This window comes from Macaca thibetana, chromosome 12, assembly GCF_024542745.1.
Source record: "Macaca thibetana thibetana isolate TM-01 chromosome 12, ASM2454274v1, whole genome shotgun sequence".
In the NCBI taxonomy this organism is placed as follows: Eukaryota; Metazoa; Chordata; class Mammalia; order Primates; family Cercopithecidae; genus Macaca; species Macaca thibetana.
This window is the reverse complement of record NC_065589.1, coordinates 3282540-3299233: the sequence shown is the minus strand read 5'-3', so window position 1 is coordinate 3299233 and position 16694 is coordinate 3282540. Positions and strand designations below refer to the sequence as shown.

Below are 16694 nucleotides of genomic sequence, written 5' to 3'. Positions count from 1 at the left end.
TGTAGCAGCAGCTTGGGTTGGGAGGGCAGGGGCCAGGGAGGGCCAGCAGCTCCTCTCCAGCTTCCTGTGCACCCCTCCTCCCACCGGGGCACCGCTCCTCCTCACTCCCCCATTCCTGCTCCGCCTGTGCCCTGGGCAGCAGCATCAAGCGGGGGTGCTGCCAGACTGCCAGGTGCTGTCGGCTGGGGGAGGGAAGCTGGCATCACACAGACACCCGTGCTCCATTTGTTTTGTGATCTGATGTCCAAGTTATTCTGAAATTTCAAACACTGAAGGACACAGGTTATTTATATTTATCAAAAAGGGCATGAGTCTGACAAGGTTGACTAAACTAAACCTTGCCAGACACTCAGGGCCTGGCCTGGGCTACAGAGGGTTCTGGATCCCAAGAGGAGGACAGCAGCTGACATCTCTGGGCAGGAGCAGGCACTGGGCTCCATGCCTGCCTCACTTGATTCTCACGACAACCCTATAAGGTGAAGTCTCTTAGGAGCCCCATTTCTCAGAGAAGGGAGCAGAAGCCTAGTGGGAGGCTGCCACGGTCACACAGAGGGGCCTGGATCAGCGGCCACAGAGCTAATGGCTGAAGGCAGCACGCAGGCCGGGTGCAGCTGCCTGGAGAGCCACGGGAGAGCCAGAGGGACACTGGGAGTGGTGCCAAGTGGCCCCACTGCCAGCTTTCCACAGGAGCACCAGAAAGGGGAGGTCCAACCAGGCCCTAGGAGGACCCTGTGCCAAAGGAAGAGATGCCTCGCAGGAGACCCCACAAGGGAGTGGCAGCTGCTAACCCTGCCTGGTTCCAAAGGCCTAAGCGAGCGCCCCTGGGGACTGCAGCCGGCAACCTGGCAAGCAGGACTGCAAGAGGGCAACAGGAAGGAGTGTGGCTCACCCAGGATACCCGAACTCCGGCCCCACCGAACACTGGTCTGGGTTTCCGCTCCAAGAAGCTCTTCTCTACCAACACTGAACAGGCTGTCGGTGACCCGGCACAGTGGCTGAAGGCAGCCACGTGGCAGAAGTGGCACAGGCCAGCCAACCTTCACACTGTTTTCTCATCTCGGAGGAGGATGCTGATTCTGACAAACAAAATAACTGCTTCTCCATAATGCTGATACCCTGGTCACGAAGCCTGGCCTTCTACAGGAAGAAAAATCGCTGGCTTCCTTACTAGGCTATCTGTAATTCAATGTGTCAATACAAGTATATTTACCTTTAAACGTTTTAAGTGAGCAATTTTACTGAATAAAATATACTTTTAAATGTTGTACACTAAACGTGGTATTTGTAACCCAACCACTTTGGTTTAATGTAGCAAAAGAGATCTCGCCCTCAGCCTTCTCCATCCCGAAAAGGCCACTGAAGAAGACAGGCTGTGCTGCCATCACAGCCCCACATGCCACGCTCCTGACATACTGACCTGCTGCCCTGTGCGTGCGCATTCCCAACCTGCCTGGCCTTGGCTGCCCGAAATGCAGGGTGGGGAGGAAGGCAGATATCCCTGAATACAGCCCAGACGACATAGTGAGACCCAGAGCGGCTAAGTGAAGCTCTCAGCCTGCCTAGGAGGCACTCGGGGCTGACAGGTCATTGAAGCAAAGCGCAGCCAGCACCATCGTGACATTGATGGTACAAAACGCAACGTCCTGCACTTGATTCCTCAAGCTAAATCCAGAATTAATTCTTCCTTCATATTCGAGAGGAAAACGGTAAAAGCCATGAGAAGGAGGCTGGGTGGGGGAGGGAAGACAAGCAGGAAGGGGTGGGGTGGTCCTGCCCACTGCATTTCTGGTCAGGGAGATTTTAGAGCATTTATAAGGTGCGACATAAATCACCTCATAAAATATCTGAATAAAAGTGCTATAAGAGCTGCTCAAGGCTGCAGATATATTTCAGTCCACTTTAAAATATGCCCAGCAGTTATTTTACTGCAACATAAAGATGAATGCAAGCCTGGAAAGCAACCTGGGACTCATGAACTAAGCCGCCCAGATAGTGAGTTCTATGGGGGAAACCTTCAGGAAGTACCCACAGGGGCCAGGTGAGCGAACTGCAATGACCCATCGCCACGGCTGCACTGGACCCACCATGCGGGGACTGACAAGTAAACCTCAGCTTCCTCTCTGGGCTGCAGGAGGCCAGGTTCTCCCATACTAACCCTCCAGCCAGGAACACGGAGGACAGGATGCAATCTAAAACATGGGGATGCACGAGGAGCCCAGGCCTGGGAGAGAAGGGAGGTGGAAAGAGGGCACACTCGGCCCATGTTTCCTCTCGAGGCTGAGGAGCGGAGCAGCACCGGACGGTTCGGACCTTGGGAAACGAACGTCAGACTGAACATGGGGGTGAGGAGAGCCCTGTGCCAGGAGCAAGGGCAACGCGGACCCGACCAGTCCTCACAGAATCCTCCGTCAGACTTGAGCGTAAGAAGGGATACAAGAGGGAAGGGTGGACATTTCACAGTAGCAAAAAGGCAGTTATTCCAACAAGAATGCATAAAATTCTAAATCTGCCTAGGCTTAAAATAGCTTCAAAATAAATAAAAGCTAAACCTGACAGAGCTAAAAAGAGAAACAATGCCAATCCAAGATTACATCAGGGGATTTTAATATTCCATTCCCACTATCTGAGAGAAAAGCAGACAATAAAATTAGTAAAGATAACAGGAGATCTGAGCACAATGATTAATTTGATTAAATGGACACGTAGAACCAGCAAATTTCCACGGCTGACTTCTTATCTTCAAGTATACATAAAATGTTGACAAAATTGACCATATAATCAATAAAGCAAAATTCAAAGAATTTCTAAAAACTGAAATTACATGAGTGACCACAGTAAAATTAAACTAGAAATCAATAACAAAATGAAAGCAAAATACTAGCAAATCCATAAAGCATTGTAATTAAGAAATATATTGCTAATTAACACGAGTCAAAAAGAGAAACGGGATTATATTCTAAACCAAATTATAATTAAAATGACATTAAAAAGCTCACATAATCTAGCGAAAGCCATACAAAGGTGGAAATTTATAGTTTTAAGCAAGTGTATTACAGAAGAAAGTCTGAAAAAAAAAATCAATGATCTAAATATTTACCTTAATCAGTAAAAACAACAACCCCAGCAAATTAAATCCCAAAAACAAAAATAAATAATAGCAATAACAGCAGAAATGTATTTAATTCAATTTAAAAAAAAATCAAGAAAACCAAACGTGGTTCTTTATTAATATAATAAATCAGGTCCTAGCAAGTCCAATGAAGGAAAAATGAGAGAATAAACAATATCAGGAATTTAAAAGGGGATGACGCTACAAATCCTACAGTCATTACAAAGATAATGAGAAGGTATTTAAACAACTTTATTTCAATACATCTGAAAATGCAAATGGAATGTAAAAAATTCCAAGAAAAACTAAACACAAAAAAACTGACACAAGAAAATCTTAAAAATCTAAATAGTCCTACATGAGTTGCAGGTATAATTTACAAATCTTTCCACAAAGAAAACTCCAAGATAGGTTCATAAGCAAATCCATCCCAACTTAAGAAAGAAATAGCATCCTTCCTACATAAACGCTTCAAGAGAATCAAACGAGTCAGCAAACTATGGCCCACGAACCAAGTACAATCTGTGGCTTGATTTTATACAACCTGAAAAATAAGATGGGATTTTACATTAAGTGGTAGAGAGAGAGAGAGAGAGAGAGAGAGAGAGAAAGAGAGAGAAACATGAAATAGATACCATATGTGGTCCACAAAGCATGAATTATTTACTGATTCTCTACAGAAAAATTTTGGCAATCCTAGGAATAGAAAAAGAAAGCAACTTCACATTTTAAGAGGTTAGTATAACTTTAATATTAAAATGTGACAAAGCATTTAAAAAAAAAAGCACATGTAAATCTCATTAAACTGACTATAAGCAATGTAAATTCAACAGTATATAAAAACAATAAAACATTATAATAATTATTACAGAAGTGTAAGGTTGACTTAACATTCAAGTCAATCAGAAAATTCATCACAATAAAGAAAAAAACATAAGATTATTAACAGATGCAGAAAAAGTATAATATATTCAGTTGAACCAAATGAAAATACCATTTTTATAGACTGAAAATGATCAAATATGTGCAATTTCACATGACTCCATCAAATATTTTAACACCTGCTTAAGAGAAAAACTCAGCAAACTAAGAACAAAAGTAAACTGCATTAATCTCATAGACTACACAGAACTTATAGCAAATTTTATATGTAATGATGAAATACCAAAAGTTTTTCTCTTGATATTGGAATAAGACATAGATGCCTACTATTACCAATGATTGACATAGATGTCTACTATTACTATTTGACTGAAGGTCCTAGGCAGTGCAGCAAAGCAAGAAAGACATAAAAGGTTTAAAAATTAGCAAAGAAAAAATGAAACATTCACCATCCATAGACAATATGCATTAAAAACCCAAAAGAATATACAGATAACTAGTATAATAATAAACACTGTGCAAGGTATCTGGAGACACGAAAAACATACAAAAAGTAATTGTGCTTCTAAACATCATTACAAAAATAAAATTTTAAAAACAAAACAGCATAACTCCCCAACTCACCAAAAACCTAGAAGTAAATCTAACAAAGGAAATAAAAGACCTCTAGGCCAGGCACGGTGGCTCATGCCTGTAATCCCAGCACTTTGGGAGGCTGAGGGCAGACGCATTGCTTGAGGTCAGGAGTTCGAGACCAGCCTGATCAACATGGTGAAGCCCCATCTCTACAAAAAATAGAAAAAACTAGCCAGGCATCGTGGCATGTGCCTGTAATCCCAGGTACTGAGGAGGCTGAGGCAGAAGAACTGCTTGAGCCTGGGAGACGGAGATGGCAGTAAGTTGAGATTGTGCCACTGCACTCCAGTCTGGGCAATAGAGCAAGACTCCATCTCAAAACAAACAAACAAAAAAACAAAAATAAACAAAAAAACTAAGACCTCTATACTGAAAATTACAAAATACGATTGAAAGAAATTACAGATGCTCAAAATAAATAGAAAGATGTAGCATATTCATAGATTAGAAGACTCCTAATAAACTGATTTCATATGCAAATCAATGGATCCTAATTGAGACCACAGCAGATATTCTGTTGAAATTGAAAAGCTTATTTTAAAATTCATATGGAAATGCAAAGGGCTAAAAAGAACAAAGACAAGCTTTGAAAAGTTTTAAAAAGTGGAAAGACCCACATTATTAGACACTAAGGGTAACTGTAAATCCATTAGTTAGTTAAGACAGTGTTGTATTGGTACACACATATGCAAATAGACCAATAAACTAGAATAAAGTACAAAAACAGATCCATTTACATAATTTATTTGACTTATGACAAAGTTGCATTGGATAGCAGAGAAGAAAGGATGACTCTTTTAAATAAATACTGTTAGGCCAACTGAATTTCCAAATGGAAAAAGTAACTCTCAATCCCTACCTCACACCATATTTAAAAAAAGAGAGAAATTCCCAGTGGATCATAGATCTAAATGAGTGATAAAACAATGATGTTTCTCAAAAATAATATATAATATCTTCATGATCTTCAAATAGGCGTAGATAAAACTATTAAAATTAAGAACATCTGTTCAGCCAAAAAAAAACCATTAAGAAAGGGAAAAGGCTGCACACAGACTGATAGAAAATAGCAACAAACAACAAAAAGCTCACTCATATCCAGTCTATAGAAATAGCTCCTACAACTCAGTAAGAAAAATAAAGACAAACCAATTTCTTAAATGAATAAAAACTTATCTACCAAAGAGGACCTCTAGTTGGTCAATATACATATGAAAAGGTACTCAACATTTTTAAGTAATTTGGGAAATACAAATGAAACTATAATACTTAAAATGAAAAAGAATTGTAATACCATGTATTGGCATGGACAGAGCAACACTCTATAGGTCAGAGTGTAAATTGGTACAATCAATTTGAAGACTGTTTGGCACACATACACCTTATCAAAAGAAATGCATACTTATATGAACCAATTGATATATACAAGAATGTTACAGTAGCATTATACACAATTCCAAACTGGAAAGTACCAAAATGTCATCAGCAATTGAACCAATAAGTAATTTGTGATATGTTCATACAATGAAATATTACACATCCATTAAATGAAGAAACTACTACTATAAGCCACAATATCAACAAATCTAACATATTGTCAAGTGAAATAATCCAGACAATAAAAATAAGTATTATATGATTTATATGATATTCAAAACCAGGAGAAACTCATGTTAGAAGCTAGAGAAGTGGTATCTAGAGGGTGTGAGAGTGAGGGTACAGTAACTGAGAGAGGACGCATACGGGCTTCTGGGTGCTGGGATGTCCCATTTCACGATCTGGGTAGCAGTTACAGGCATCTTCCTTTTGGGAGAGTTCATCAAGCTAAGCAGTCATGATTCCTGCACTTTCCTGGATGCCTATGATACTTCAGTTAAAAAGTCCACTTACACATGGGTGCTCTTCAAGGCCATATGTTTATAGTAACAACAATGGAAAGGCTGAAAACAAACTCCCTGTCCACCAACAATGACTTGTTAAGTTAATCTATCACATCCATGCACAACCATAAAAAAATAATCCCCAGAGGAAAAACTATAAAAGCTAGGTGCTAAAGTAACTACAGTATACAACCATTCATGAGCAAACATTAAGCAAAAGAGAGTATCTATAAATGTACTTCATTTTGTGAACTCAAAATTCTTGACAAATTTTATTAAAACTTGAGTAGACAGTAGAGAGAGCTGCCATATACCCTACCGATACCACCCGCACAGTCCCCGCTATTATTAGCATCCTACCTTACTATGGTACGTTAGTCACAACTGGGAACCAATACTGACATTACTGTCATTAACTAAAATTCTAGAGTTTAGGATTTCCTGAAGTTTCCCACTAATGTCTTTTACTCTATTCCAGGATCCATCCAGGATCCCATCCAGGAATTTCACATCACACTTAGGTGTCACATTTCCCGAGACCCCTTCTGGTGGACAGTTTCTCAGAAGATGCTTGTTTCCGATGACCTTGGCATATCAAATGGGCCTGGCAAGAGTAGACTGTAGGATGCGTGTCTACTGGAATTTGTCTGATGTTTCTCTCATGGTTGGACTGGGGCTATGGGTTACTGAGAGGAAGACCACGGGGTAAAGTGCCACTCTCATCATATGAATTTATTTTTAAACACACTAGAATTAACACACACCCACTCCGCTAAACTGGTTTTACTGAACAGCAGGTTGTCACACAAATGGCTCCAAGGGAGGGAGTGAAGGAAATGTCAAGGCTCGGAGACACTGCTGTCAGGTGCATGTGAGACTCAGCTGTACTCACCGGCAAAATAAACGCTTAGGCTCCAGGAAGGCGGAAAATGTCCACTTTGAGAGAAACTTACACCCTGCATAAGCCACTAACTGGCAGGGGACTCCCACGCCACCCATCTCACCAATACAAGCTCCATTCATAGAAAACCCCACTGCAAGCTGGTTATCGCTGCAAACTTCCTCCCTTAACAGGAAGAAATCAGAACTCAAGGGAGTAAACAAAATGAGGCCTAAATCTGGCAAGCAAGGAAATCAAACACTTCCATCTTAATCACATATCGTAGCGATGAGCAACCGAGTCAGATGGCCACTGCTGGGTTTGACATTTTGTGGCTCTTCCTTTCCTCTGAGCTCCCAACTTGCTTCCAAGAATGAGGATAAATTAACAGCACATCCACATATCTGACCAGAGCCAACTTCTGCTCCCAAACATACGGCGACGGGGGAGACAGGATGCACCCAAAGCGGCCCCTGGCTGTGCGTGACAAAGCTTTCCAGGAACAGAGTGAGCCAGGCAGGACAACGGCTTCGGCTGAGATCTGCAGACTGGGCCCTGGCAGAATAAATGAGCGGACTGGACCCAGTCCAGGCTCGGGACAGGTTACAAATAGCAAGAGAACAAGAAATGCTGGCTTGTTTTTGTACACTGCTATCTCTTGGCGGGTAGAAAGACACAGAAAAAGGGGAGAAAGAGGTGGATCTGGTCTGGAAATCCCAGGAAAGCCAGGCCACGCAGAAGACAGCTCCCAGCACACCCAAAGCCAGAGAATCTGCGGCCTTGGAGGCGAGGCTCAGCCCCGCCCACCAGCCAGGTGCAGAGGCTGCTCAGAGAGCACAGGCAGGTACTCCAGACAAGCGCAGAGAGACAACTCCACTCCCAGCTGGTTTGGTCCATGCCAAACCAGCTGGACGTGTTTTATCTCAGTCCCAAAATGCATGGTTTTTAGACCTCCCATGGTACCTCTCTCACAACTCAAAGCCGGTGCAGTGCGTTTCTGGAGGCCTGCGCAGCATCCTCTCCACCACCTCTCTCACCACCCTCCAATACAACTGGGGCAACGGCAGCCTCTACTCGTTACCCTCTCCTCCCACTCCCCTTCATTCCATCAGTGCCCCAAAATCCCTATTACAGGAGGCCTTGTCTGACCCCTGCAGCAGCCCAGTTATCCCTGAGATTCTCACACTGACCTTCGTCCAAACCCCCTGGTGCAAACATCAAATGACATCTAATAAAACTGACACACTAAAAAACAGCTGCATCTGAGCTCAAAGTTTATTCACGCTGAGCTTTTAAAATCCAAAACTACCATTTGATGTTCAAAATTTAAATATCCACTATGTAGAAGAGGAAAAAATAAATTCCTATTATTTTTCTAAGGGAGTTCTCCAAATCCTCAGCAGCTGCCATGAGATTCCTATGGATTTTTATGTACAAAGTTTAGACTGATAGGACCACAGTATTCAGTGAGATTCTGAGCTCAGTCCATCCAGAAGATTCCATAAGCATCCAAGGCAGAAGTGAGATTCAGCCACTAACCACATTTCAAAAGCCACTGGTGGAAGATTCTGGAGCAGGTATCACACGGGGTCCAGGGCCTCCAGGCTCCCACCCAAGGCGGAGATTCTACCAAAAGTGTAGGTTCAGTTCCCCAGTGGCTGAGTTTTGTTTCCAGAGAGCATGTGTGTAAAACTGACTTGAAAGGTATCCAAATAAACTGTGAAGGCAGAGGTCATCTGTATTTAAGAAACCTATATATTTAGTTTACATAAAAGCAGAAAATACAGAATCTGGCTTTGAAGAAAACAATGGTAAAGATGTTATACTGACAAGTAATTTTAACCAATGTCTCTGAATGAATATACCAACTCAGATACATCAGCTACCTTGTTGCTATCCAGGTGAAGGCCGGCTGCCCTGCCCTACCCTTCCGTCATAAGAGGGTCTGGGCTTTGCCTGTAAACACAGGGCTACCCCATTGCTCACTGTCCCAGTGAAGTCCTCTGCTCTGCCAATTTCTATCAGCTGCAGGGCCAGGTGCCACCAGAAGGCAAAAGCCAAAGCCAAGTATCTTTCTAAAGAAACAGGGCCTGATAACAGGAAGCAACCCTAGCCCCAGGAGGCAACGGGCCCACCCGGGTCACCCCTGGGCACAGAGCCACCCCTGGGCAGTGATCTCCAAGCTCCTGCCCCTGCCCACTCCCCAGGTGAAGCCTAAATGCTCTGATCTGGACATGGGTGAGGAGCACTGAAGCCATGCTCTCTCGGGTGACGTGAGCAACTCAACGGAGACCTACATTGTTCTTTTTTTCTTGAAGACAGTACTGAAGTCTGAAATAACATCCCTCAGCAGAGCTCCAGAGCAGAATCATCCCAGAGAACCACACACGTGGCCCAGGGCACCCTGCAATCTCCTGGCTAAGGCATTAAAAACACCATCTCCTTAGAAAATGCAATCCTTGAGGCCACACCCATGCAAATCAGTCCATCAAATCCACTCATAACAGCATCCATGTAACTTCCAAAGAAACGGAAACACTGATAAACACAAGAAACACCCTTCCCACATGTGATCCTCATGCATCAGGTCTTACAGACACGGAGAGTTCAAGGAAACCGCAGCCAAGAACCAAGAAAGCCACATCCACGCTCAGGCCAGGGCCACTGGGCCTTGTGACTGCTTCCCTCAGCAGAAGTGCTGGCAGTTGAGTAGGGAGACATCAAGATGTCATGACAAAAAGAGGCTGGGGGCCTGAACACAAAGCGAGAAGAGTGGGATGTGTCCCCACCCCAGATACCCTCCTAGTTTCTAACACATTCGGGCCAGGGTGGTCCCTACAGTGGTTGGGGCATGGGGTCCTGCTGGTGCTGCTGCTCCTTCACCCCAGGACACCCCAGCTCTTCCCTGAACCTCAGCTGCAGCAAGCCAGTCACAGAGCAGTGAGCTCAGCTGTTCACACTAGGCTGTGCAAGCATGGACATAGCCCCACCCCTGCCTTCCTGAACCATCGAGAAATTACGTTTTACCAAATCTTACTGAGGACTGGAGAAGAACAAAAATGAACCAAATCACAGACAGATGTAAAAGCAGAGAGACAATTCAACTGTTCTCAGAAGCTAGAGAGGGGCCCCAGTGGGGACAGCCCCACTGAGCTCCAGCCTGCCACCCAAATGCCTGAAGGTGCATCTCCTGAAGGCTGGGCTGCATGGGACAGAGGAGGACCATGGCGGGGTGTCAGCACTTCCGGGCTGGGTCCTCCACCGGTGCTGCTGCTTAGAGATGCCTCTGCACCCTTCCAGCTGTCAGACAGCCTCTGCGTCTTATCATCCCGTTGCAACAGGCTGGACATGGAGACGGACATCATGTCTCAAAAGCAGCCTTTGGGGATGCTCACGTGTATGTTTGCATTCAGAAAAGAACCACCTGCCTTGAATGAAGCATCTGCCTCAAAGCCACAGGGCTCCCCGTGCTGAGGGCCACAGTGAGAGGACACCTGCGCCCTGCAGTCCTCGGCCCAAGCCCACACCCCCTCCAGGCCAGGCACCCTGGCCCCGTCCTGATGCTGCAAGACCAAGGATGAAAAGCCCACCAGAGATAAAGGGCACTGAAGATCTGACTCCCCCGTCAGCAGTCATATCCTAGTCCCTGTCACTCGGAAAACCGGGCTCACTGCAGCACCCACTAAACATCTCTAACAGGACCCTAACCTCCCATCTCCACCATCATCAGAGCCACCGTTACCATCAAGGACTCGGCTTTCAACATGTACAGTGCATCAGGCACTACAAAAACTAAAACTCCTCATCTCTCTGGTTTACCAGTGAAAACCTCTGCTTTCCGCGTCTCCAGTTTCCCCTAGGACCTCCTCAAAAGTTCCAAAACTCTTTTTATCCACTAGTACATCAGAAAGAAAAAATTAACCTTGCCTTCCTCCCTCCCCGATCCTATCACGAAAACAAGGCAGTGCTGTGGAAGCACATGAGAGAGATGTGGGGCGAAGGTTGCCTTTGCTCCTGCACAGCCACATGGAGACCGCAGGCGTTCCGGCAAAGACAGGGCCAGGCAGCACCTCGGCAAGCCTGCGGCAGGAAGGTGTGCGTTGTGCGGTGTCAGACCAGGATGAGAAGACAGGGCTGGAAGAATCAGCCCCAGTTGATTTGGATTCAGTCCATGTGAAAACGAAGAGCATCAAGAATTCTGCATCACACTACCTAACAGGGAGGAAGGAATTCCCGTCAATACGGCCTTACCCTAGATGTGAAGAAGTGAGAAAGGCTTCAGGACAACACACGGAAACCCTAAGTGTACTCAGAACAGACTCCACAGCCTTGCCTGACACTCTGACAGCATTTCACAAACCCTACTGAAACAACAAGTCACTGAGAAACACAGTGCTAATAAACATCCAATTTCTACATATTTCCTAGGATAACTCAGATATTTAAAAAGGAATATCCTTGGCTATGAATGCAAACTAATTGAAAGAAAACCGTTAGCTCTTATAACGAAACGTATTCTCTTGGCTTTAGCAGCTGCTGTGGTCTGAATGTTGGTGTCCCCCCCGAAATTCATGTACTAAAATGTAATACCCAATGTGATAGTATTAAGAGGTGGGGCCTCTGGGGAGCGATTAAGTTATGGACTCTCAGGAATAGGATTAGTGCCTCTTATTAAAGGCGCTTATTAAAGAGGTTCAAGTGAGACCCCTCACCCCTTCCAACAGGTGAGGATACAGCAAGAAGGCATCATCTATGAAGCAGAGAGCAGCCCTCACCAGACACCAAGTCCGCTAGCACCTTGATCTTGGACTTCCCAGCCCCTAGAACTGTGAGCAAGAAATTTCTGTTATTTACATATCATCCACCCAAAAGAACTTGATGATAGCAGGCTGAACGAACGTAGACATCATCTAAACAACCAGATTATGGATGCAATCTTCTAAGAAAATGGTCTAAGCATTTAAAATTTAAAATTTTTTTTAAAACTGGCCCCAATCACAAAACTTCTTTTAGAGAAAAGCTCTGAAGACAATGGCTTCACAATAACAAACCCTGACATCTCAAGTGGATACAAACTCAAAGAGTTAATTTGAACCTTTGAGAATGTAGTTATATACAGAAAAAAAACTCCCCCAGTTAATGACCATCACTAAAAAATGAACATTAAGACACACAGACCAACTTTAACTCATTCTTTATAAATGCTATTTCAAATGGAACAAAAATAAGTACATTTAGGTCATTTATGTATTTTGTAAAAAACAAATACGCTGCAGTAAGTTTTACTACTCCTTTTGAACGTACAGAGTCTTGGTGAAAGCTAGGAAATGATAGTCATCTTGAATACTGTGTCTCAAGGTAAAATCCCAGGAGCTCTACAGCTGCGTGTCAGCACGGAACCCACTGGGTCCTGAGTCCGGGTTGTAGCACTGAAGGAAAGACAGCAAGGGGACGGGGTGCAGAGATGGAGGAGAGTACAGTGAGGGCTGAGGGAGACGAGGGAGCCTGGGGTCCAGTGCGAACAAAGCCACCATGAGCCAGCCGGGCTCAGGACCCTCACAGACAACCAAGAGCCTGCAGGCCCAGCATCATCTTGGAGGGAAACAGCCGCCTACACTCTCCAGGGGACTCCCAAAGGCCTGGCCTACGCGCTTCGGTCTCCGAATCAGCTGTGTCTAGCTCCCTGAGAGGGAGAATTTGTCTTTTCTATTTGTATTTGTTTTCCTAAAAAGGGGGACGGAGAGAGAAGCAAACATGAAAATAACGCCCCAAGGCCTCCGTCCCCACCACTGTGTATCACTCCTAAAGGGCCAGCACTCCCAGTGTCTTATTGATTAGGTGGCTGAAAGCAAACCAGTTTAAAAACTCAAGGTCAGATATAATTCAAAAAAGTTTAGGTAGATGCCTCAGTTGATTTTTGTCTTAATTTTAATTTCTTAAAATTAACTGTAATTTTCATTATAATTTTCCCCAAAGTGCCCATTTTTGGCCATGTTCTCATGAAATAAACAAAGGGAAGGATGATAAGTGACCACACATGAAAGCTTCAGCCCAAATCTCAGAGTTCGCTTGGTTATACCAATCACCCAGTCACTCCTTCAGTCCCAACATTCTAAGGACTGGCAAAGACAGCTCAGAGAAAGTTCACAAAAAGACAGAGGACGGACAGATAAAGTTCCCTGATGGCAAAACCCACGCTCGTCGAAACCAACTGTGATACAAAGCCTGCGTTGCAGGACAGGGCCCCAGACGGCAGGGCCGGACCGGCGGGAGGCCCACCAACCCTTCTCGCAGGGGTGTTTCAGCCTCAGCAACTTTCTGGGGGACAGCCTCCCTTGGCCTCCACATCCCTCAGGGGGCTTCCATGCCCAGCCCATCCCTCTCACGGCATGAACCACAGTGGACCAGGATGCCTGCTGCCCTGCCTGCCCTGGCCAGGGAGCTCACACAAGCAGAGAGGCTCGATGCCTCTGAGGTCCCAGGTGCCCAGCGTTCTGCCGCAGAGAGGCTTGTGCTCCTTGAGGGCAGGTGACCAATTCTAGCAGTGCCAGATTGGCCTCTGATGTGCTGCCCAGCCTCAGCCTACCTAAGCACTCAATAGCAGTAACACTGGTTTCCTCATCTACAAAACAGAAATAACGTGTCCAGCTCATGTCATAGGCTATATGCAAACACAAATGAAGCAGCAGCAAAGCAAACCTCAGAACAAACCTGCTGTTTATTGTGTTCTCTTCAACGCGCAGAGGGGTTGACTCGGAGCAAGCAAGTCATCAAGACTGATGTATTATTATGATGAGTTTTGAATACCTATGGTCAAGGAGAGCCAGACCTTTGACAGCAGTAGCTCCTGCCTCACACAGCCTGGCACCCGGAGGCAGCCACGCACCTGCACACCTGTCCACGTGCGACCTGCCCCCACCACTGGGTGCCTCAATCACAGCCTTTCTGTTCCCCGCCAAGCTGTGCTCAATGGTTTCTAATGATTCTCACACCGAGTTTTCTATGTCAAATACATACCAGGAGTTCATTCTTAAATTTCAATATCATTAATCATCCAACATTCAGCATCTCAGAACTCAGAAATTTGCATTTCTACAATAGTGGCTTTGAAAAAGGGACACAAATGCAAATGTTCCACAAACTGTGTAAGAATTTCCAGAGAATTGCCAAAACAAACCATCAATGCTCCATTGACAGTGAATTTTCTGAGCTCTTCAGAATGACTGAGTACTCGTGATTTTTAAAAGACAAAACACAATTTGAGGATCAAAAAAAAAAAGTAGGTTGAAAAATAAGTCCTTGACTACATGATTTCCAGAACAAACCTTGACTGATTAAGATCCCAGATAATGATGGCATGGAGAATCCAGGCTAGTGACAATCTGAGAGCTGCAGACGCCCCGTGCCGGGTGGCTGGGAGGATGCACATTCAGACAGGCGGGGCTGTGCGTCAGAAAACGTACACAAGTATTTTTGAAACCTTTCCTTTAGAAAGCGGAAGCAAGCGGTACATGGGGATCAAAAGCATTTCTCACCCCAACATCAGCCTGAACCATCAAGGCATTTCCGCTGTCCTTCTCTAAAGCATTTCTCACCCCAACATCAGCCTGAACCATCAAGGCATTTCCGCTGTCCTTCTCTAAAATCTCCAGTTGATGCAGGGCTGGTCTACTCTCCCATGTTCTCATGGCTCAACCTCACTCCCTCCTACCCAGAATCCCCAGGGCTGCTCATTGCAGGGGCCATGAAGATGCTCTTCTTCAGCTGGCACCAGGCGTGCTCTCAGGCCCTGTCTCCGTGTCCGAGCTCCCCTGGACTCCTGCCAGCTGGCTGCACCTGCTGCCTGCACACCCCCTCCTCCTGGGAGCCCTCTTGGGCCTCCCGCAAAGCCACTCTCAGCTCCCAGGCTTTCTCATTACCTCCTGCCACCCTGTTTCTGAGCAAGGGTCATGCTCAGAATCTGCAACCCACCTGCGACCAGAAGCTGAGAATCAATGTCTTGGGTTAACTGCATGTCTTCAAAATTCCTTTTCTGCCTCTTAAAACTTTGTAGTATTGCTAGCCGGGTACAATAGGTCATACCTGTAATCCAGCACTTTGGGAGGCCGAGGGGGCAGGATTGCTTGAGTCCAGGAGTTGGGGACCAGCCTGGACAACATGGTGAGACCCAGTCTCTACAAAAAATTTTAAAAGTTAGCTGGGTGTGGTGGCATGCACCTGTGATCCCAGCTACTAGGGAGCCTGAGGCAGGAGGATCACTGAAGCCCAGGAAGCTGAGGCTGCAGTGCATACCACCACACTCTAGCCTGGGCGACAGCAAGACCCTAACACACACACACACACACATCACCACCACACTCCACACACACCACCACCACACTCCACACACATCACCACCACACTCCAGCCTGGGCGACAGCAAGACCCTAACACACACACACACACACACACACACATCACCACCACACTCCAGCCTGGGTGACAGCAAGACCCTAACACACACACACACACACACACACACATCACCACCACACTCCAGCCTGGGCGACAGCAAGACCCTAACACACACACACACACACACATCACCACCACACTCCACACACATCACCACCACACTCCACACACACCACCACCACACTCCACACACATCACCACCACACTCCAGCCTGGGCGACAGCAAGACCCTAACACACACACACACACACACACACACACACACACACACATCACCACCACACTCCAGCTTGGGTGACAGCAAGACCCTAACACACACACACGCATCCAACGCACACCCTGTGCAAAACACAACACTCTCAACCCTGTCTAAAAACACACACACTCCCTGTCTAAAACACACACACCTCCGTCTCACACACATGCACTCACCGTCACATACACACACACCCTAACACACACACATACACACCGCCTCAAACACACATCCATCTCACGCACTCACCCAACACATACACACATACACACCCTGCCTAAAACACACACTCTGTCTAAAACACACATACACACACACCTTAACACACACATCCTGTCTAAAACACACACCCATACTTTAACATACAGTCTAAAACACACACACACCCTAACACATACACCACACCCTAAAACACACAAACACACCCTAACACACACACACATGCACACAGACCATAACACACACACCCCTGTCTAAAACACACATACATACACACCTTAACACACATATATCCTATCTAAATACCCATACCTTAACACACAGTCTAAAACACACACACACCCTAACACACACACGCATGCACACACAACACACACA

General features: G+C 45.4%; 1 protein-coding gene across 5 annotated transcripts in view; it reads right to left on the bottom strand.

The window, feature by feature from the left end:
• Positions 1–16694, bottom strand: part of HDAC4 (histone deacetylase 4) — a 357624-nt gene that overhangs the window by 284775 nt on the left and 56155 nt on the right. The window lies entirely within an intron of this gene.